At 42.0% G+C, this 22008-nt stretch overlaps 1 protein-coding gene across 1 annotated transcript in view; it reads right to left on the bottom strand.

Moving 5' to 3' along the window:
- MAML3 (mastermind like transcriptional coactivator 3) overlaps positions 1-19071 on the bottom strand; it is a 535095-nt gene extending 516024 nt beyond the window's left edge. Inside the window, exon 1 of the mRNA XM_086346634.1 lies at positions 18968-19071. The gene's annotated coding sequence lies outside the window, so the exon portion shown is untranslated. The remainder of the gene's footprint in view (positions 1-18967) is intronic.
- Between the last annotated feature and the right edge of the window lie 2937 nt (positions 19072-22008).

The raw sequence follows: 22008 nt of genomic DNA, 5'->3' as shown, positions 1-22008 counted from the left end.
TCATTATTTTGATTGTGAACATTTTATAGATTTCTATGCATGCAAAGGCTAATAAAATTTACAACTAAAAATGTGTAATGCATTGTACACTAATTATACCTCAACAGAACCATTTTAAAAAGGAAAGAAATAGAGCATGCAAAGCAAGTTATTTGATAGCGTCATGGTACCCCTCACCTGGAATCCTCACCCACTTCTGCTGGAGATGCCCGTGTGCTGTAGTGTAGACAACAGGAAAGCAGACTCATACGTAGATGACTGAAAATCAGCTAGACTGGGGACTTCCCCGGTGGTCCAGTGGTTAAGACTCCACTTTCCAAAGCAGGGACTGTGGATTCAATCCCTCGTGGGGGAACGAAGATCTCACAGGCCCCAGGGTGCGGCCAAAAGTTTAAAAAATAAATAAGTTTTAAAAAGAAAATCAGCCAGAGTCATTCAAGAGTGATTCCTGCAAAAATGTCAACTAAGTATTTGTTGAATGAATGGATGGATGGATAAATGAAGGTGTTTCTTCACTGAAGCCTATAGGTTTCAAATTTGTGCCTTCAGAAAACAATTGGTCACACAAAACTTCACACAAATGAAACTTCACATAGATTCTTAAAACTGCAAATTTTAAATTCTCATAGGCCAAGGTCCTACTGCAGTCTATTTTGGGGCCCATAATTTAAGAGGTTGATGTCTTACAAGAGATAAGAAATGGGTGAAAAGTCTAATGTTTAGTGGGTAGACGTTTTAAGAGACCTGAAAATTAAACACATTTTGTAAAAGTAAAACCCCCCAGTTTTAGCTGATGGCTGGAAGATGGATTTTATTTTATTATTGTTATTTTTTGGTCACACCACATAGCTTGGGGCATCTTAATTCCCTGACCAGGGATTGAACCCGGGTCCCTGGCAGTGGAAGCACACAGGCCTAACCAGTGAACTGCCAGGATATTTCCTGGGAGGTGGACTTCAATCTACAGTGAACTCTGAAGCTGGGCGAAGTGCATCTCCTATCCTCCCTTCCACACTTCTGTAACACTGTGTACCTGGGCCGCTTTAACACTCCTACACTCTCTTGTGATTATTTGTTTTAAAAACTGTTTCCCCGGCTAAACTGTGCACTTTTTGGTTTTACATAGCAAGACAAAATATGATAAAGATGTTCAGTTCAGTTCAGTTCAGTCACTCAGTCATGTCCGACCCTTTGCAACCCCATGGACTGCAGCACACTAGGCCTCCCTGTCCATCACCAACTCCCAGAGTTTACTCAGACTCATGTCCATTGTGTCAGTGATGTCATCCCCTTCTCCTCCTGCCTTCAGTCTTTCCCAGCTCAGGGTCTTTTCCAGTGAGTCAGTTCTTCATATCAGGTGGCCAAAGTATTGGAGTTTCAGCTTCAGCATCAGTCCTTCCAAAGAATATTCAGAACTGATTTCCTTTAGGATGGACTGGTTGGATCTCCTTGCAGTCTAAGGGACTCTCAAGAGTCTTCTCCAACACCACAGTTCAAAAGCATCAATTCTTCAGCACTCGGCTTTCTTTATAGTCCAACTCTCACATCCATACAAGACTACTGGAAAAACCACAGCTTTGACTAGACAGACCTTTGTTGGCAAACTAATGTCTCTGCTTTTTAATATGCTATCTAGGTTGGTCACAACTTTTCCTCCAAGGAGCTGTAGTCACCATCTGCAGTGATTTTGGAGCTCCCCCCCCAAAATAAAGTCTGTCACTGTTTCCACTGTTTCCCCATCTATTTGCCAGGAAGTGATGGGACCAGATACCATGATCTTAGTTTTCTGAATGTTGAGCTTTAAGCCAACTTTTCACTCTCCTCTTTCACTTTCATCAAGAGGCTCTTTAGTTCTTTGCTTTCTGCCATGAAGGTAGTGTTATCTGCATATTTGAGGTTATTGATATCTCTCCTGGCAATCTTGATTCCACCTTATGTTTCATCCAGCCCAGCATTTCTCATGATGTACTCTTCATATAAGTTAAATAAGCAGGGTGACAATATACAGCCCTGATGTACTCTTTTCCTGATTTGTAACCAGTCTGTTGTTCCCCGTCCAGTTTTAACTGTTACTTCCTGACCTGCATACAGATTTCTCAGGAGGCAGGTCAGGTGGTCTGCTATTCCCATCTCTTGAAGAATTTTCCACAGTTTGTTGTGATCCACACAGTCAAAGACTTCATAGTCAATAAAGCAGAAGTAGACGTTTTTCTGGAACTCTTGCTTTTTCGATGATCCAATGGATATTGGCAATTCAAACTCTGGTTCCTCTTCCTTTTCTAAATCCAGCTTGAACATCTGGAAGTTGACGGTTAACGTACTGTTGAAGCCTGGCTTGGAGAATTTTGAGCGTTACTTTATTAGCGTGTGAGATGAGTACAATTGTGCAGTAGTTTGAGCATTCTTTGGCATTGCCTTTCTTAGGGATTAGAAATGAAAACTGACCTTTTCCAGTCCTGTGGCCACTGCTGAGTTTTCCAAATTTGCTGGCATATTGAGTGCAGCACTTTCACAGCATCATCTTCCAGGATTTGAAATAGCTCCACTGGAATTCCATCACCTCCACCAGCTTTGTTTGTAGTGATGCTTTCTAAGGCCCACTTGACTTCAGATTCCAGAATGTCTGGCTCTAGGTGAGTGATCACACCATCGTGATTATCTGGGTCATGAAGATCTTTTTTGTATAGTTCTTCTGTGTATTCTTGCACCTCTTCTTAATATCTTCTGCTTCTGTTAGGTCCATACCATTTCTGTCCTTTATCAAGCCCATCTTTGCATGAAATATTCCCTTGATATCTCTAATTTTCTTGAAGAGATCTCTAGTCTTTCCCGTTCTATTGTTTTCCTCTATTTCTTTGCATTGATCACTGAGGAAGGCTTTCTTATCTCTCCTCACTATTCTTTGAAATCAGCATATCTTTCCTTTTTCCTTTGCTTTTCTCTTCTCTTCTTTCAACGGCTATTTGTAAGGCCTCCTCAGAGAGCCATTTTGCCTTTTTGCATTTATTTTTCTTGGGGATGGTCTTGATCCCTGCCTCCTGTACAATGTCAAGAACCTCCGTCCATAGTTCCTCAGGCACGCTATCAAATCTAATCCCTTGAATCTATTCATCACTTCCACTGTATAATCATAAGGGATTTGATTTAGGTCATACCTGAATGGTCTATTGGTTTTCTCTACTTTCTTCGATTTAAGTCTGAATTTGGCAATAAGGAGTTCATAGCTGAGCCACAGTCAGCTCCCAGTCTTGTTTTTGCTGACTGTATAGAGCTTCTCCATCTTTAGCTGCAAAGAATATAATCAATCTGATTATGATATTGACCATCTCGTGATGTCCATGTGTAGAGTCTTCTCTTGTGTTGTTGGAAGAGGGTGTTTGCTATGACCAGTGTGTTCTCTTGGCAAAAGTCTGTTAGCCTTTGCCCTGCTTCATTCTGTACTCCAAGGCCAAATTTGCCTGTTACTCCAGGTATCTCTTTATTTCCTACTTTTGCATTCCAGTCCCCTGTAATGAAAAGGATATCTTTTTTGGGTGTTAGTTCTAGAAGGTCTTGTAGATCTTCATAGAACCATTCAACTTCAGCTTCTTTAGCATTACTGGTAAGGGCATAGACTTGGATTACATGGCGTTGAATGGTTTGCCTTGGAAATGAACAGAGATTATTCTTTCATTTTTGAGATTGCATCAAGTACTGCATTTCAGACTCTTTTGTTGACTATGATGGCTACTCCATTTCTTCTAGAGGATTCTTGCCCACAGTAGTAGATATAATGGTCATCTGAGTTAAATTCACCCATTCCAGTCCATTTTAGTTCACTGATTCCTAAAATGTCTATGTTCATTCTTGCCATCTCCTGTCACTTGCCTGGAGAATCCCATGGGCAGGGGAGCCTGGCGAGTTACAGTTTATGGATCACAAAGAGTCAGATATGATTAAGTGACTAATGCACACATGCACACTCCTAGTTACAACTATTCATAGTCCAAGAAATGTTTCAAGAAACATGCAATAAGTCTCTTATCCTTCTCCATCAGAGGGCAGACAGACTGAAAATCACAATCACAGAAAACTAACCAAACTGATCACATGGACCATAGCCTTGTCTATCTCAATGAAACTATGAGCCATGCCATGTAGAGCCACCCAAGATGAACAGGTCATGGTGGAGAGTTCTGACAAAATGGGGTTCACTGGAGAAGGGAATGGTAAATCACTTCAGTATTCTTGCCTTGAGAACCCCATGAACAGTATGAAAAGGCAAAAAGATAGGACACTGAAAGATGAACTCCCCAGGTTGGTAGGTGCCCAGTATGCTACTGGAGATCAGTGAAGAAGTTACGAGAACACCCCAAATTCTTTCACAATAACCTGACCTTAGGTTCAGAGAAAAAGGTTGTTATAATCTGGAAAGCACTAACTGAATCAATTGCATTATGATCTGATGGAAGAAAGAATGTGCTGATGGACCTAAGAGTATGATCTGTATGGAAACTACAAAAGGATATATTAGGAGAAATGAGAGAGGGTTTGATCTGTTGGGAGATACATGCTGATAAAACAACCCTGGGGTTAAATCTTAACTCTCTGGATAGATTTTGCCACATAGCAAGAGTATTACTCAAAGGCAGGAGGAGAAGGGGATGACAGAGGATGAGATGTTTGGTTGGCATCACCGATTCAATGGATGTGAGTTTGAGCAAATTCTGGGAGGTGGTGAAGGACAGGGAAGCTTGGCATGCTGCAGTCCACGGGGTCGCAAAGAGTCAGACATGACTGAGTGACTGAACAACAACAACAAGTTCTACTCCAACTAACCACCACGTTGGCCTTTACATGGATTATCCTCGTGTAGACATCAACCTCTCAAGTTTGGTTTGTGTAAGGATCTTTAATGGTCTGATCTCATCCAGGCAGATAGAAGACAGTTTTTGGATCGAGAAGCTGAGGTCCGGACCCTAGAACCCCAGAACTTTACCATCCCCTGCAAATGAGCTTTTGTGCTCTATCTCTGATGTGAATGAAGGGAAAGCAGTTTTCTGTTTTGGAGAATTAAAACTTCAACATGAATGAATAAGTGGATGGATGAATGAATACATTAGTTCTAGGAGGAGCTGCCATCCAGAACTATAAACTCTGCATCACTGTGTTATTTTCATACATGAGATTGCTCCTCCCTTGTATCTAGCTGACCATCTGATCCAGATGATCAACAGACCCCAGAGCTGATCGGTGTCAACCTCTTCATCTTCTTCTTGCCACCTTCCCTCACCCACTACACTCCAGCCTTCCTGGTCTTCCCCATGCCAGAAACCAAAGCCCCTGGCTCTCTGCCTGGTTCTTGTCTTCTTTTTACTTTACACCCCAACTCAGCAGTCACTTGCTTAGAACCTGAGACCAGTCTCTGCAGAGCCTCTTCCGCTTGCTCTTCGTAGAGTCATCACCTTCCCACCCTCATCACCACCATGTTATTTTCCACCACAGCATTCAGCATTCTGTATATTTTATGGACTATTTTAGTTCTTATCTGCTGAGAAGCAGATGCATAGATGGGATTAAACATGCAAGAGATTTACTGGGAGAATTGGCTGGCATGGATAAAGGGAGGAGGGAGCAAGAGGAAGTGAGGAGAGCCACCAGCTGCAGGTCTGACAGCCCTGAAAGGGAGCGTGAAGGAAGGAGAGTTGGAGAGGAAGAGTCGTGAAGTGCAGCACAGTTCAGGGAAAGTTTTAGCCAGGCCTATGGGAAATCTTCCAACCAAAGTCCCCTACTGGAGGAATCCTAGCTGTTGAAGGCACAGACTTTCATTAGCACCCCTCCCATGCGTGGTTATAGGTTGGGAGCCCACAGGTTTGACCTTGGTGCAAACCCAACGGGAGGTCGAGAAGGGCAGAAGCTGGGAGCACCTGTCACGTTCACTTTCCACAGTTAATCATCTGAGCAGTGCATTTTCATGGTTATCAGATGCAATGAACTGGATATTTGCATCCCTCCCAAGCGTTAGTTGCTCAGTCATGTCCAATTCTTTTGCAACCCCATGGGCTGTAGCCTGCCAGGCTCCTCTGTCCATGGGATTCTGCAGGCAAGACCTGACCCAGGGATTGAACCTGGGTCTCCTGCATTACAGGCAGATTCTTTACCACTGAGCCACCAGAGAAGCCCAAACTCATATGTTAAAGTCCTCACCCCCATTATGATGAAATTCAGAGGTAGGACCCTTGGGGGGATATTAGGTTTAGATGATGTCTTGAGAGTAGAGCTCCATGATGGGATTAACTCATAGACGAAGAGGAAGAGACCAGAGCACTCACTGTCTCCCTCCCTTCTTCCCTCTGTCTCTCCTTCTCTCCATCATGTAAGGATACAGCAAGAAGTTTACCCTCTGGATGCCAAGAAGTGGGCTCTCACAAGACCCTGAACCTCCTGCTATCTTGATATTGGACTTCCCAGCCTCCAGAACTGTGAGCAATAAATGTTTGTTGAAGCCACCCAGGCTCTTCTAGGATAAAAGGGTCCCCATGTGGCTGACATGCCACCAAGTGGACAGACGTTCTCCTCAAGGAATAGTTCCATATTGGGGCTCAGCACTAGCCTCTATTGCTGACAGGGTGGACATTCACAGGCAACAATAACTAGCTTGATCTTTTAAACAGTGAGTCCTCTGGACCCTCCAACCCAACATAATCTTCTGATGAATTTTCTGACTTCACACAATATATCCATCCATTCCGTCATGCCCACTTCCTTCAGTCTTCTTAATCCTTCCTCAACCATCAGCCAGGGTATCTCAGGCACTGCACTTTGCTCTGCATTATCCAGCAATGTCTCCAGGCTTCTAAGAACCACTATGCTTCCCAGGGCCCTTGCTAGGGTTTTAAACCAGTGTCCTGATAAAATACCTCTAAAACAATAAAATCTTATTTATCATTCCTTACATTTGACCCTATTGATCAAGCACCCTCAAAATTTCAATTCCAGGGGTACTTCCCTTGCTTCTGCTGGTACATTTAGGCTAATTCTTATAACACCTTTAGTGAATAATCTCTTTCTTCCCTTGTCAGGCACAGCACATTCCTAGCCAGGTCTACTAGGAAGGTAACCCTAGTTATGAGTTTGTCAACCAGAGAGGAGGCAGGGCAGCTTCTAAGAGTGAGGCTCTAGGACAGATAGAGGGGGATAGAAAGAGATTCTAACCAGGTGAGAAAGAGGATAGAAAATGATGTATTTATTTAATCATTTTTTTCTAGCAAGAATCCATGCCAAGTACTCTGCAAGTACTGAGGACACAATGGTGAACAAGATCAGCAGATTCTTTGCCTTCACAGAGTTACCTTTCTTGTGGCTCTCTTTGGATACAGCACAGCTCATCACTGCTATTTCTCCATGGTTAGGGAAGGGCTGAGTTCATTAGCACTCAGCTGGGTACACAGATCTTTCCCCCAACTGCTGATGCTATCTTTAGAAAAGCAGTGAGTGGGAGTGAGGGTGTGATGAGGAGACCCTGTAACATACAGAAGGCTCAATCATAGGGAGACTAGCAAGAGAAAGGAAGAGAACTACCTTTATGCTGGGATCAGGCCCACTGTGGTGGAAATGGCAAGCTGATCACTGAAATTCACACTTCCCTCTACGCAGAGAAACAGCGGCTCAACCAGAGACTCTAGTTCCCTTTGCATCTAAGCGTGGCCACTGGAATGGTTGCCGCGGGAATAGGAAGACCAGTGATGGATGTTACTTCTAGGCCAGGGCTTTTTAAAAAATCATAGACTCAACTTTTATATTTTAACATTCTACATGCTCTTATTTGACGATACCCAGCTATATGACACCGAGTTCATTTTACTATTGTTTATATGGTGATGTAACAAAAATTTCAAATAATTTTCTACTTTTACTATACTAGTAAATTTTACTATGAAATATAGCATATGTGTATATTTAAAAATCACTGCTAATAACTTTCAAAAAGAATGTGTATATACTCATCCCTTGACCAACAAAGATGCATGGGATTCCAATGACAACCATCAAACCATATTTTCCACTGATCACAAATTCACCACAAAATTTACAGATCACACAAAGGCAGCAATCTGCTGTGAAGAGAGACAGCAGGAACATTAAACAGGGACATGAGCTAATGCAACATTCTGAATTAATAAATTAGCTACATTTAAAATTATGAAAGAGATAAGATATGGAATAAAAACTCACAGGGGAAAAAAATCTCTGGGGGAAAAATTACACAAAGAATTTGTGGAAGGGGAGACATTGAGAGAGGAGGGGACAATTTTAGTTAGGAAATTAATTAACTCTAAAAGGTTTATAAATAATGTTATGTACAGATAGAAAAGTGAACAAGATCTAAGAAGACAGGAAGAATCAACAAGGAAAGAGGGTGAAGGGATGAGGAAGATAGGAGGAGAAAACGTAGCACCTAAGTTTCCTAGCAGCAAAGGCAAAGTGAGGAACCCACTGTGCTTATGGCCCCAAAGTCAACGAATATAACCTACAAATGTGAAACGTTTCTAGCCCTGAGCTCTAAGAAAAGTATATTCTGAAAGCATAAAATGAACTGAGTATCATTGTGAACTCTATCCTAAACAATAGATTTACCCAAAATACAGAGATTTCACACATGGCTTTTGATTGGTCAGCCCTTAATAAAAGGGGAGGACACAATTTAAATCATAAAAGAAATTCTCCAGAAAGAGAATGATGATGGTTTAGAATCTGGGGTAACAAAACTTACTAGAAGAAAAAAAAGGAAAACCTAAGCACAATGACATTATGAAATATCATACATACAGGTTTATCATATTCTGGTAATTCTCAACATACTTGAAACTTTTTCATCATTATTATATTTGTTCTGTTGACCTGTGATCAACAATCTTTGATGTTACTACTATGACTCACGGAAGACTTCAACGATGGTTAGCATCTTTTAGCACTAAAGTATTTTTAATTAAGGTATTTTTCACTGTTTGTTTTAGTCACTAAGTAATGTCCAACCCTCCTGCGACCCCATGGACTGTAGCCCACCAGACTCCTCTGTCCATGGGATGTCCCAGGCAAGAATACTGGAGTGGGTTGCCATTTCCTTCTCCAAATTAAGGCAGTGGGTTAGCCAAAAAGTTCATTTGGATTTTTCTGTCATATCTTATGGAAAAACTCAAAAGACCTTTTTGGCCAACCCCATATAAACATTGGGTTTTAGACATAATGCTATTATTGTACACTTAATATACTATAGTATAGCATAAATATAATTTTTATACACAATGAGAAACCAAAATACTTGTGTCACTCACTTTATTGCGATATTCATTGTATTGTGGTGGTCTGGAACTGAGCCCATAATATCTCTGAGCTATGCCTGAATTATAAAAATGTCATGAAATTTTAGAACAAGAGAGAAAATACCACTCTAATCCTAGGTTCTCAACACTGGCACTATTGACATTTTGTACTGGACAGTGATTTGTCATGGAGAGCCACACTAAGCACTATAGGAGGATTAGCAGTATCTCTGACCTCTGCCCAGTAAATGCAGAAGCAACCCCAACCCCAAACCCCGCACACTCCCTCTGGCCAGTTGCAGCAATCAAAAATATCTCTAAATATTGCCAAAGGGGGTTTCCCAGGTGGCTCAGTGGTAAAGGACCCACTTGCCAATGTAGGAGCTGCAGGAGATGCAGGTTCGATTGGTGGGTTGGGAAGATCTCCTGGAGGAGGGAATAGCAACCCATTCCAATATTCTTGCCTGGAGAATTCCATGAACAGCAGAGCCTGGCAGGCTATATAGTTCATGTGGTTGCAAAAGTCAGACACAACTTAGTGACTAAACAACAACAACAAAATATTGCCAAAAGCCCCCAGGGAGCAAGAAGCAACCCTAGCTGGGAACCACTGTTCTAACCATACGAAGTAAATACCATTTCTTTCATATTTGAAACTTTTTCATAGGTCCTATCAAATTGCCAATATCCATTGGATCATCAAAAAAGCAAGAGAATTCCAGAAAAACATCTACTTATGTTTTATTGACTATGCCAAAGCCTTTGACTGTGTGGATCACAACAAACTATGGAAAATTCTTCAAGAGGTGGGAATACCAGACCACCTTACTTGCTTCCTGATAAATCTGTATGCAGGTCAAGAAGCAACAGTTAGAACTGGACATAACAACAGAATTTTCCAAATTGGGAAAGGAGTATGTCAAGGCTGTATATTATCACCCTGTTTATTTAACTTATATGCAGAGTACATAATGCAAAATGCCAGGCTAGACGAAGCACAAGCTGGAATCAAGATTGTCAGGAAAGATATCAATAACCTCAGATATGCAGATGACACCACCCTTAAGGCAGAAAGCGAAGAAGAACAAAAGAGCCTCTTGATGAAAGAGAAACAGGAGAGTGAAAAAGTTGGCTTAAAACTCAACATTCAGAAAACTAAGATCATGGCATCTGGTTCCATCACTTCATGGGAAATAGATGGGGAAACAATGGAAACAGTGACTTTATTTTTGGGGGCTCCAAAATCACTGCAGATGGTGACTGCAGCCATGAAATTCAAAGATGCTTGCTCCTTGGAAGAAAAGCTATTACCAACCTAGACAGCATATTAAAAAGCAGAGACATTACTTTGCCAACAAAGATCCATCTAGTCAAAGCTATGGTTTTTCCAGTAGTCATGTATGGATGTGAGAGTTGGACTATAGAGAAAGCTGAACACCAAAGAATTGATGCTTTTGAACTGTGGTGTTGGAGAAGACTCTTGAGAGTCCCTTGGACTGCAAGGAGATCCAACCAGTCCATCCTAAAGGAAATCAGTCCTGAATATTCATTGGAAGGACTGATGCTGAAGCTGAAACTCCAATACTTTGGCCACCTGATGCAAAGAACTGACTTACTGGAAAAAACCCTGGTGCTGGGAAAGATTGAAAGCAGGAGGAGAAGGAGAAGGGGATGATGGAGGATGAGATTATTGGATGACATCACTGGCTTGATGGACATGAGTTTGAACAGGCTCCGAGAGTTGGTGATAGACGGGGAAGCCTGGAGTGCTGCAGTCCATGGGGTGGCAAAGAGTTGGAGATGACTGAGCGACTGAACAACAACAACATATATGTATACATATGTGGAATGTTTCATTCAAGGAATGTTACAGATGACTAGAGAAGACTCCTGGCATTTAAGAAGGATACCCCAGACCTTTGTATATCCTCAAATTGGCAAATACCACTTTAGCGCATAACTTCTCCCATAATTGAGCTTGAGAATGGAGAGAGAAGAGTGAAGCTGCTCCCAAACTCAGATCACGAGCAGCTGATCACGTTCATTCAGTAGCTAAAGTATCTGGGTGTCCACTCTCCAACCTTGCAGTTCACTTTAATCGAATTTGTCTCACCTCAACTACAAATCAGTACAGGTCAAGGTTCTCCTGGGATTCTCTGGAGTGATTCAAACAGTGAATCTAGGCTCTTTAAATGCCAAGGGACTATGTGGACTGCAGGGCGTGGGTGCAGGTGTGACAGTCCTTGGAGCAGAATGGAGGGCCAGGAGCTATTCCAGGGTTAAAGCCTAATTAGGCATTCATTTATGCAAGATAAGACCATATGTGCCTGTGTGATTGGTCATATGCTACTCTTTTTGTGGCCCACCAGGCTCCTCTTTCCATGAGATTTCCCAGACAAGAATACTGGAGTGGGTTTCTCCAGGGGATCTTCCCAACCCATGGATTGAACCTAAATCTCCTGTGGCTCCCTCATTGGCAGGCAGAATCTTTACCACTGAGCCAACAGGGAAGCCCCAGAAAAGACCATAAGACCTATGTATTTTTAAAGTGGTTTAAAACTAACACAACATTATTAATCAACTATACCCCAATATAAAATAAAAACTTTTTTAAAGTGGTTTGTTTTATAGATAAACATATTTCAGCTAATGGGGTAGAATGGTGTGATTAAAAAAAATACAGTTGCAAATTTAGAGGTTGGTGTGCAAATTACACACCAATACCTGATGCTTCATATCAGCTCCAAGGCTTGGAAAGCTTGTCCTGTGGTGACCCAGCCCTGGACTACAAAACCAGCCTGGAAATCTCACCCTCAGCACAGAAACTATGGCAAATAGTTTCTGCTCAAGGCTGAGCTCAGCGGTCCACTTAGATTCAGGCCCTCAGAGACGCTCTGAAGATGACCCCAGGCAGTGCCACAGCTGAAGGTACTCTTGGGTGTAGACAGAGCACTTGAGAGAAAACTGGATCAGGAGTGACAAGATCTTGCTCCTGATCACTTCATCTCCCTGAACAATCATTCAACTCCTGACAAGCGCAAGTGTGCCTGCGGAACCAATACCATCTGTGAGGGATACTGGGTTATGAGAAATTAATGAAAATAAGCTTTGAAAGCTTTAGAATGCAAGGTATTTGTGGCAAATTTGTCTCATCACTAAATCACTGCAATGTACTTCAAATTTATACACAGTGTTGCTGCTGCTGCTGCTAAGTTGCTCCAGTCGTGTCCGACTCTGTGCGACCCCATGGACTGCAGCCTACCAGGCTCCTCTGTCCATGGGATTTTCCAGGCAAGAACACTGGAGTGGGTTGCCATTTCCTTCTCCAACGCATGAAAGTGAAAAGTGAAAGTGAAGTCGCTCAGTCGTGTCCGACTCCTAGCAACCCCATAGACTGCAGCCTACCAGGCTCCTCTGTCCTTGGGATTTTCCAGGCAAGAGTGTAGAGAGTAGGTATTGAATGTAGCTTTCCTTGAGATCAATACTTGATCAGTGTAGGTTGTGATGTTGCTTTTCTCTAAAATCTTACATGTCTAGAAGCAAGGGTAAGTTTAAGACTTGGGATTCAATCAGAATGGGTTTGTCTTTGACTCACACCCAGAGGTTAAAATGAGATAAACTATTAGGAAAAATTGTTCATGGAGTTTCCCAATCATTCAAGCCTTTAGGATCACCCTGTTCCCAGTTTGGCAGGAACAGAGGCAGGCCTAAAGGCTCGAATGGCCCAGTTTGGCAACGAAGAAGAGAGAGGAAAACACTGGATTTTGTACTTCTCTGCCACCTAAAGGGACACCTCACCAAGTCACCTAATCTCTCTAGACCTCAATTCCCTCACTTGTCAAACTGGAAATTTGGGGCATGCGTACCTCCTACCATTGTGGTAAGGATTAAATGTGACTATATGCTTGCATGGCATAAAGTACAGAGCTTTTTGAAAATATCAGGTAGCATCCAGTAAATATATTGCTCATTATTGGCTTCACTACTACTTAATGAAGATGGGTGAGGAAGGCCAGAGATAACTAATGAATAAAAAAGAAATCTGAGAATTGCCTATAGATTTGCAAAATGCATACTTCTTTGCCTCTCATCATGAAGTTTAGCTCCAAATTGAAGTTCTCTTCTATTGCCAGGAAAAGGAAATGTTTATACATCAACATAAATGACTCTCAACATGTCTTGTGCAAGAAAGAAAGTCTCAGAAAAATACATAGAATATAATTGCATTTATATAAAATTCAGGGAAATACACACACCAATATGGTGTTTTGTGATATGCACTTATGTGGTAAAATTATAAACAAATGTGAAGGAGAGGGAGTGTGTTGGAGAGGGTAAAAAGTGTGTCTTAGAAGTTACAGAGACATAGGACTTCTCCAGTGGTCCAGTGGATAGGACCCAGTTTCCTGGCTGGAGAACTAAGATCCCACCAGCTGCATGGTATGGCAAAAAAAAAAAAAACACGTTATAGACAGGCATTCCTTAATCTGGGTGGTGGATACAAATATGATCATTTTATTATTTTCACTTAAACTATAGTTTAATAATCATAGTTTGAGAATAGCTCAATAAGAATATAGTCATCAAAACTGTATGTGTCAGTACTTATATGTATACAGACACCATACAGTATATATACATATCTTATAGACATACATATACTCAGTATATATTATATACATAATAAAATATTATTTAAGATTCAAAGCGTCTGCCTGCAATACAGGAGACCCAGGTTTGATCCCTGGGTTGGGAAGATCCCCTGGAGAAGAAAATGGCAGCCCACTCCAGTATTCTTGCCTGGAGAATCCCATGGACAGAGAAGCCTGGTGGGCTACCGTCCTTGGGGTTGCAAAGAGTTGGACACGACTGAGCGACTTCACTTACTTACTTATGCCTCTAGAATCATGTTCAAATAAAATCTTATTGACTTTATTTTTTTCTTAGTTTTGTTCATGGGTCAGTGTGGACCATTAGTAGCCTTCTCTTACACCAGTTTCCCCTCCCTGTCCGCGTTTCATCCATGATGGACATCATAATTTCTCGTGGTTGCCCTGCACTTCTTGCCTGCCTCAGACACTTTGCACCTGCTGTTCCTCTGCCAAAGGGGCTCCATCCCCAGTCTTTCATCCTTTAGGTCTCTGGTGAAGCATCATTTCTTTCAGGAAGTCTTTCTGTCTCCTCTGAAGAGGTTAGGTTCTTCTGTGACGTGCTTTCTACAGTATCCTGCGTATGTCCTTCCCAATATTCATCACACTTGTAAATACTTAATTTCTATCTCCGCAATAGACAGTAATTCCTAGAAAAGCAACACCATCTGTTTGGCTTACTACTGAATCACTAGTGCCTAGCTTGAGCATCCAGTGAGCATGCCACAGTATGTGTTGAATGAATGGTGAACGAATGGGGACTTCCCTGATGGTCCAGTGGTTAAGAATTCACTGGTCAGTGCAGGGGACGCAAGTTTGATCCCTGGGCCAGGAAGATTCCACATGCCTCTGGGCAACTAAGCCCATATGCCACAACTACTGAGCCTGTGCTTTAGAGCTGGTGGTCTTCAGCAAGAGAAATCTCTGCAGTGAGAGGCCCGCACATCACAATGAACAGTAGCCTTGGCTCGCTGCAATTAGAAAGGCCTGAGTGCAGTAATGCAGATCCAGCACATCCAAAAATAAATAAATAAATAAAATATTTTAAAATAGTGAATGAATGGATGATGAATGGAGGGTCTGATGGATGGATGGATTGATGGATGAATGGACAGATGAAGGAATAAATGGCAAAGCCAGTGGATTCCCTGGCAGATATGAATATGAGATTATAAAATAAATATTATCAGCTACATTTTGGGCATTGCTTCATCTACTCTTTTGTAAGAACTTGATGAACAATTAGCACCAGCTCTAAACAGCTGAAAGAGTTGTCACGGAGATTTACCTTTACTATATTTAATCTAGCACGGCAATTGCTTCTCACTGACTGTAAGGAAGGGGGAATTGGCATGGTGATGTCACTTTAAATGCCTTGACGGGGTCTTTCTTTCACTGCTCTGGGAAAAAAGAGCAGGTTCCTCTCCAAGACAGGCTCGGGATAATGCATTATCTGAGTTATCACTGTTCAATCAAAAAGTGCACGAAGGAGCCACATAATTCATCTAGACAGCAATCACCATGGAGTTATGCAGGTCTCCCATGTAGGTGATGAAATAGCCAAATTCCCTGACAGTGGTGAATTACTCCTTGTGTTACTAATAGTGATGCCAAAAGAGGTGTCAAGGCCACAGGCAGGCGGAATAGGGGGCTCTTCAAAGTGCACGAGGAGAACTTTGATATGTTTTATTGCTTTCTTTTCATCTTGATCATTGAGATTTTAAAATGAAATTACAGGGATGCTAAGCCTGGCCAATGGGCAGAGTGATTCATTTCTACTTTGCAGTGGTGTGAGTATGGCAGCTTCTGTCCGGGCCAGGCCTCCCTGCCCTTCACCTCCCCTGTGGCTCAAGCTGGCACATCAAACCCTAAAGAAGGGTCCATGGCATATGGGATTTTTTTCTTTTTCATCTGTACACAAACATTTCAGCAAATATATATTTCTTTTTTTTTTCTTGTGGTTAAAATATTGACCTGATGTAATAAAATTCTGATTTTTAAAAGCCTTGTAGTATGAGAGACAAGCTAACATATGAATTTGAAATCTGGTGATTAGGAAGTATTTTGAATGGGCTTGAGAACTGCAGGTAAAACATTAAGTTATACTAATATTCTTGTTTGGTGAAACTTTTTAATATTTTTAAAAGCCCTTCATAATATTATGGATAAGTAAATTCTTGGGCCCGATTTCAATTTGAGTCAAATTCCAACAATAATGTGACACCCATAAACCTTCTCCTTAACAGCCCATAACATTAAACTGAAAACAGAATTCTTAAAGCACCCTCTTATGCTGCCTATCCATGGAATAAACATTACAGACCTTCACCAGATGTCTTTAATAGACATTGCTATTGAAAAGAATATTACATAAAATAAATTCAGACTGTTAATCTAGCACTAAGGGAATACTGCTGCCTGTTCAGGTAATCACATCTATACTTAATTTAGGGGGGCAAACCTATGGCCATGATGATCTTTTGGTGATGGCCATGTACTCATTTATCCATCCAGCTCATTATCCCAGATTAGGACTTGTTAATGCCTTCTTCATATCATAAGCCCTGATTTTCAGAACATTAAAAGTTGGTCAGAAAAAAAAAAGAGCTGCAGTTAACAAACATCCGCCTAAGAGCAAATCCCTTATAAAAAAATATTAGGGAAAAAGAAAATTCAGCTCTTTTTCAGTTATGAGTGCCAGAAAAAAAAAATAAGTTTTCTGGTTGCAGGCACTTTTAAGTTTTATAATTTAAAAATAAGTTAGACTTTAAGCAGGAAAAAGAAAGCTCCAAGTCCATAATATGGATTAATGCCTGTGGTATGTTTTGAAGACAATACAAAGCTAGAAAGAACAACTGAACTATTTGTTGGGAAATATGTTGTGCCTGAATATTTCAAAAAACACCACTGCTCATGTCGACATTGAATTTTGCTGTCTGCCTTTGGGGCTGCAATATAAAAAAATATTATCCACTATTGTCAATTAGGTTATAACTGGCATAACAGCTGACATCTTGCATTCTAGGATATTGGACAAAGTAAGCGAAGAAAGGCCCACTTTTCTGGTCAATGGGGTGTCCTTCTGATGACAGCCCTGATGGCAAGAAATCTGGTGCTAATGGCCATTAAGACAGCCCTGATATTGTCATTTCCTGTTAACAGAGAAAGAATGTGAAGGAGGGTCTTAACCAAGATGACTCAGCAAATCAAAGCTGAAGTTCATGTCTTTCCCAGATGAGGCTATATTTGCATTGTGTTAGACTGTGGTTTCATCCTCTTTATTTAGATACTGTGCATTTGGGCAGGTCTGGGAGAACAAGATGGATTAGCGTTTATTACTGGGGCAGTTGTACCGGGGATATTAGCCTGCACCAAAGAGCAGGGACCAGTGCGGGTTTTGGATCAGACAAATCTCGATTTGAGCCTTGTTCTGTAACTTACTGGTTAAGTGACTTTGGCGAGTTCTCTGAGACTCTGTCTATTCTCTGTAAAATTAGGCTAAAAAAAAAATAAGACACATCTTTTGGGTAGTTTTAGGGCTTGTATAAGGAAGAGAGTTTGGCAAGTACTAATAATAAGTGTCGGAGAAGGCAATGGCACCCCACTCCAGTACTCTTGGCTGGAAAATCCCATGGACGGAGGAGCCTGGTGGGCTGCAGTCCATGGGGTTGCTAATAGTCGGACGTGACTGAGCAACTTCACTTTCACTTTTCACTTTCATGCATTGGAGAAGGAAATGGCAACCCACTCCAGTGTTCTTGCCTGGAGAATCCCAGAGACGGGGGAGCCTCTCCCCTGTCCCAGAGTCGGACACGACTGAAGCAACTTAGCAGCAGCAATAATAAGTGTTAGGCCTTCCCTGGCAACTCCTGCAATGCAGGAGACATGGGTTTGATCCCTGAGGGGGCAAGATACGCTGGAGAAGGAAATGGCAACCCACTCCAGTATTCTTGCCTGGGAAATGCCATGGACAGAGGAGCCTGGCAGGATACAGTCCATGGGGTCACAAAGAGTTGGACACAACTTAGCACCTAAACAACAGCAACAAATGTTAGCTTTAGTATTCTTTTCAAATGCCAAACCTTGCTTCCCAGTTACCAGTAAGTTAAATTTTGTAGGTGTATCTAATCGGATAGATCTTATTTAGATCTTGTCTACTTGACATACATAGGAAATAGCAGGCTATGATCATTTCCTTTTATACATATTTTTGAAATCTGACCATGCAGTTAAAGAAGCAGTAAAGAGGGCTGATGCAGGATTCAGAACACCTGGTTTGTGACCCGGCTCCACAATTCACCTCTTAAGCAAATTACTAAGCCTCTCTGAGCTTCACTTGTTTTGTTTGTTGTTTTTCCAACCTGTAAAACTGAAAGATAAATCTTACCTGGACCTCATCCAGTTCCTGTGAGGGCTGAATAGGAAGATAGATGTGAAAGCATTTTGAAAACTATAAAGCACTTATTTGAAATAAATTAGGATACTTTTTTTTCACTGTTTTTTGTTTTTTTTTTTTTAGGTTCCAAGTCACGACGATAAATTTCTTTCTCCATAATTTTTTTTCCTTGAAAGTATATTCTGATTGGGAACAATTGTTATTTATGACTCATTTATTAATAGGCATAAAAATAGTTTTGATGACAGCCTGTTGCTAACAATAAACCAAAAATGGATTCACAGTTTCATAGTGCTGTTCAGCTTTTCTCCTTTTTTGAAGAGTGAAGTCTTCATAATTTGTTGCAGCAAAGAGAAGGGCTGTATTGCTTAATAACTGTTCTTCTAAAGTTCATCAAATTGTACCTGATGTTCTGACATTTATTGCTTACACAGAATGTGAGTTCTCTACCTGGTCTTATTAAGCACATACACACACGCAAAACTTTCTTGGACCAAAGTAGCCCTACTAGTATGGTGAGAATAACCAGAGAAATTCAATTTGTCTAAAACTTCAGGGTTTTAGAGCTAATCTCAAGCAACAGCATTAGTGAGAAATTTTGACCAAGAGAAGAATCTTACCTTAGGAAAAAGGCCGACATTTTGTATAAACACACTTGCTCCGTCCTCTGGCAAGGCTGTGTATGCTTAGTCATCAGCAAAGTTTCAGCTGAACTTTGATCAACATGACTCAGTAATTACTAAGACATTGACTACCTACAGCCTAGAGAGAAACGGGAAACCCTGACCTACTTGTAGCCTGGATACCTGAAAGAATAACTCGAGTTAACAAAATGCTTTATGCCATCCCTTTATTTGACGGTCACACCTCGTAAAGTCTGCCTGATACCGAGTCTGCTCTGCCCAAGGAAGTAGGAACTGTGAAATAGGAGCTCCTGAGGCTTGTTCAACACCACGCAAACTTCCATGTCTTTGGTCCATTTACTGTCTGCTCATCTTTAAGCAAGGAAACACCGCACACTCAAGTGACGACCTCCAGGTTAGGCAGTCTTTGTCCCTCTGCTCCACACCCACCCTTTCATATGCTTAGTCACTCAGTCGTGTCCAGCTCTTCGCGATCCCATGAACTGTAGCCCACCAGGCTTCTCTGTTCATGGGATTCCCCAAGCAAAAATACTGGAGTGGGTTGCCTCCAGATCCCCCCAGGGGATCTTCCCACCCAGGAATCAAACCCAGGTCTCCCGAATTGCAAGCAGATTCTTTCCCATCTGAGCCACCAGGGAAGCCCATGAGTACTGGAGTGAGTAGCCTATCCCTTCTCCAGGGGATCTTCCCGACCCAGGAATTGAACTGGGGTCTCTTCCACTGCAGACGGATTCTTTACCAGGTGAGCCACCAGGGAAGCCCCACCTTTTCACACCTGGCTTTATGAGGCTGGATATGGAGTCTACAAACCATGTTTCTTCTTTGCCTACAGCTCTACATTAGGTTCTGAGAATTGTGGGGATGAGAGGAAGCCTGCAAAACTGGAGGAGGAGAAGGGACTGACTCCTTCCCACGTGCTCCCTACTGGCTTCGGGTCTGTTTGCCACGCCCTGGAGCAGCTCCTCAGTCACCCTTCTCCACTTCGCAGAAGCAGTTCTTTCCCATGGCAGCCAGTACAACCAGCGTTCAGGGGGTCTGACCCTGCAGAACCAGACACGTGTACATCCCTAGCAACCAGCGCCAGCCAAGCACACCCCATCCTCAGGGGTCTGAGTTTTAGCTCTATATGGCATCTCCAAGCTTCTAGATTTTTATAATTCCATCTTCTTTCCTTTCACCACCCACCCCCCGCAACCCTAGGATCTTAATATCCTCTTTTTACACTTAGTTATCTTGTATCTAGTTATAAATTCCTTATATTAAATTCTCTCTGTTAAAATAAGTAGGGGAGTTTCTGTCTCCTGACTGATACACAGCTGGACGCACGTGTTAACACTCCCACAATATCTTCTGTTCTATAGTAGCTTGCAGTCAGCATCTATTGCATTTGTCTGCTCAGAAACCATCTTTTATCTTGGCAAGCCTCCCCAAATTCATTCTCTGTCCCTGTAGTTTAGGGAGGACAATTTCTACCCCTTGCTCCAGGAGAAGGCTGTGACCCAAGTCTAACCAAAGCAAATTTTGGTGCCCCAGCCAGAGTGATGGGCTTAGCAGGTGGACATCGCAGATGGCAGAAGTGGTAAAAAACCTGCCTGCTCATGCAGGAGACAAAGCGACATGGCTGCAATCCCTGGGTCAGGAAAATCCCCTGGCATAGGAAAGGATATGGCAGCCCACTCCAGTGTTCTTGCCTGGAGAATCCATGGACAGAGGAGCCTGACGGGCTATAGTCCATAGTGTCGCAAAGAGTCAGACCCTACTGAAATGACTTAGTATAAACACATGTGCTCCAGATGGACACGGGATCAATGTCACCTTTTTAAATTCCCAGTTTAAAAGGTCCAACCCTTTGCAACCCCATGGGCTGTAGCCCTCCAGGCTCCTCTGTCCATGGGATTTTTCAGCAAGAATACTGGAGTGGGTTGCCATTTCCTCCTCCAAAGGATCTTCCCAACCCAGGGATCGAACCCACGTCTCTTACCTTTCCTGCTTTGGCAGGTCGGTTCTTCACCACCTGGAAGCCACTTAAGTAGAAATTTGGTGGATGTGTGTGGGTGGGTGGCAGATAGTTCTCCATAGTCTTCAAACATAGTCCACAATGGAGTTGGTTGTGACAGGTATGTGTACACCTCACATGGTCCTCCTCCAACAGGAAGCCTCACTGGTACTCTTGTTGCCCACGTCCCCACAGGGCTGACTCCATGTGACCAGGGGTGGTAAGTAGAGAAGAGGCTTAGGGCAATGGCTTAGGGCTGGGCGTCCACAATGTGAGATGAATGTAACTTTTTAGAAGTACATTCTAATTAATGACTTAACTTGATTACCTTACCCAGTGATGGGGACAGGACAGAAATACTTCCTCCTATAATCTTCTAAATATGACTTATCTGATACTGTTGTCTAAGCTAAGATCCAAATAGGAGGAGGACTGGCACTTATCGAATATCCTTTTTGATAGAGATTGGGCTAAGCATTTTCATTTCACAACCAACCTAGGAAATATATCTCATCATCCAGTTTTTAAAGCTGAGAAAAGTGAGACTTGGAAAGGTTAAGCAGCTTGTTCAAGGTCACAAACTAATAGATTCAAATCCAGTTCCCTTTGACATTGAAATCCACTCTCTCTCACCACGTAAGATGATGGCTTCCCTGAGGAAGTCAGCGGATAGTTCAAAGAGAAAAGATGATCACTAAAAACATCTTGTCTCTTACTTTTCTCCTTGGTTTCCACCTCTAAAGCCCCAAAGCAGAAACGTGGCTGGAAATCTGTCCTAAAGGCAGGGATTTATCCTGTGTGTGGGGGGGAAGCAAATTCAGAAGCAATAGTACTTGGAATGTTAGAAAAAGAAAACTCTTTTTTCTTAAATACATACAAATAGAAAATTTTAATGGGTATTCTTTTATGTGTCTACCTATGAAGTCTTTTTTTCCACTTATTTTTTTTTCTGGAGTATAATTGATTTACAATGTTATGTTAGTTCTTGCTGTACAACTAAGTGAATCAGCTATCTGTATAC

This window comes from Bos grunniens, chromosome 17, assembly GCF_055505025.1.
Source record: "Bos grunniens cultivar Pamir isolate PY7600 chromosome 17, Bosgru_T2T1.0, whole genome shotgun sequence".
In the NCBI taxonomy this organism is placed as follows: Eukaryota; Metazoa; Chordata; class Mammalia; order Artiodactyla; family Bovidae; genus Bos; species Bos grunniens.
This window is presented reverse-complemented; position numbering and strand designations above follow the sequence as displayed.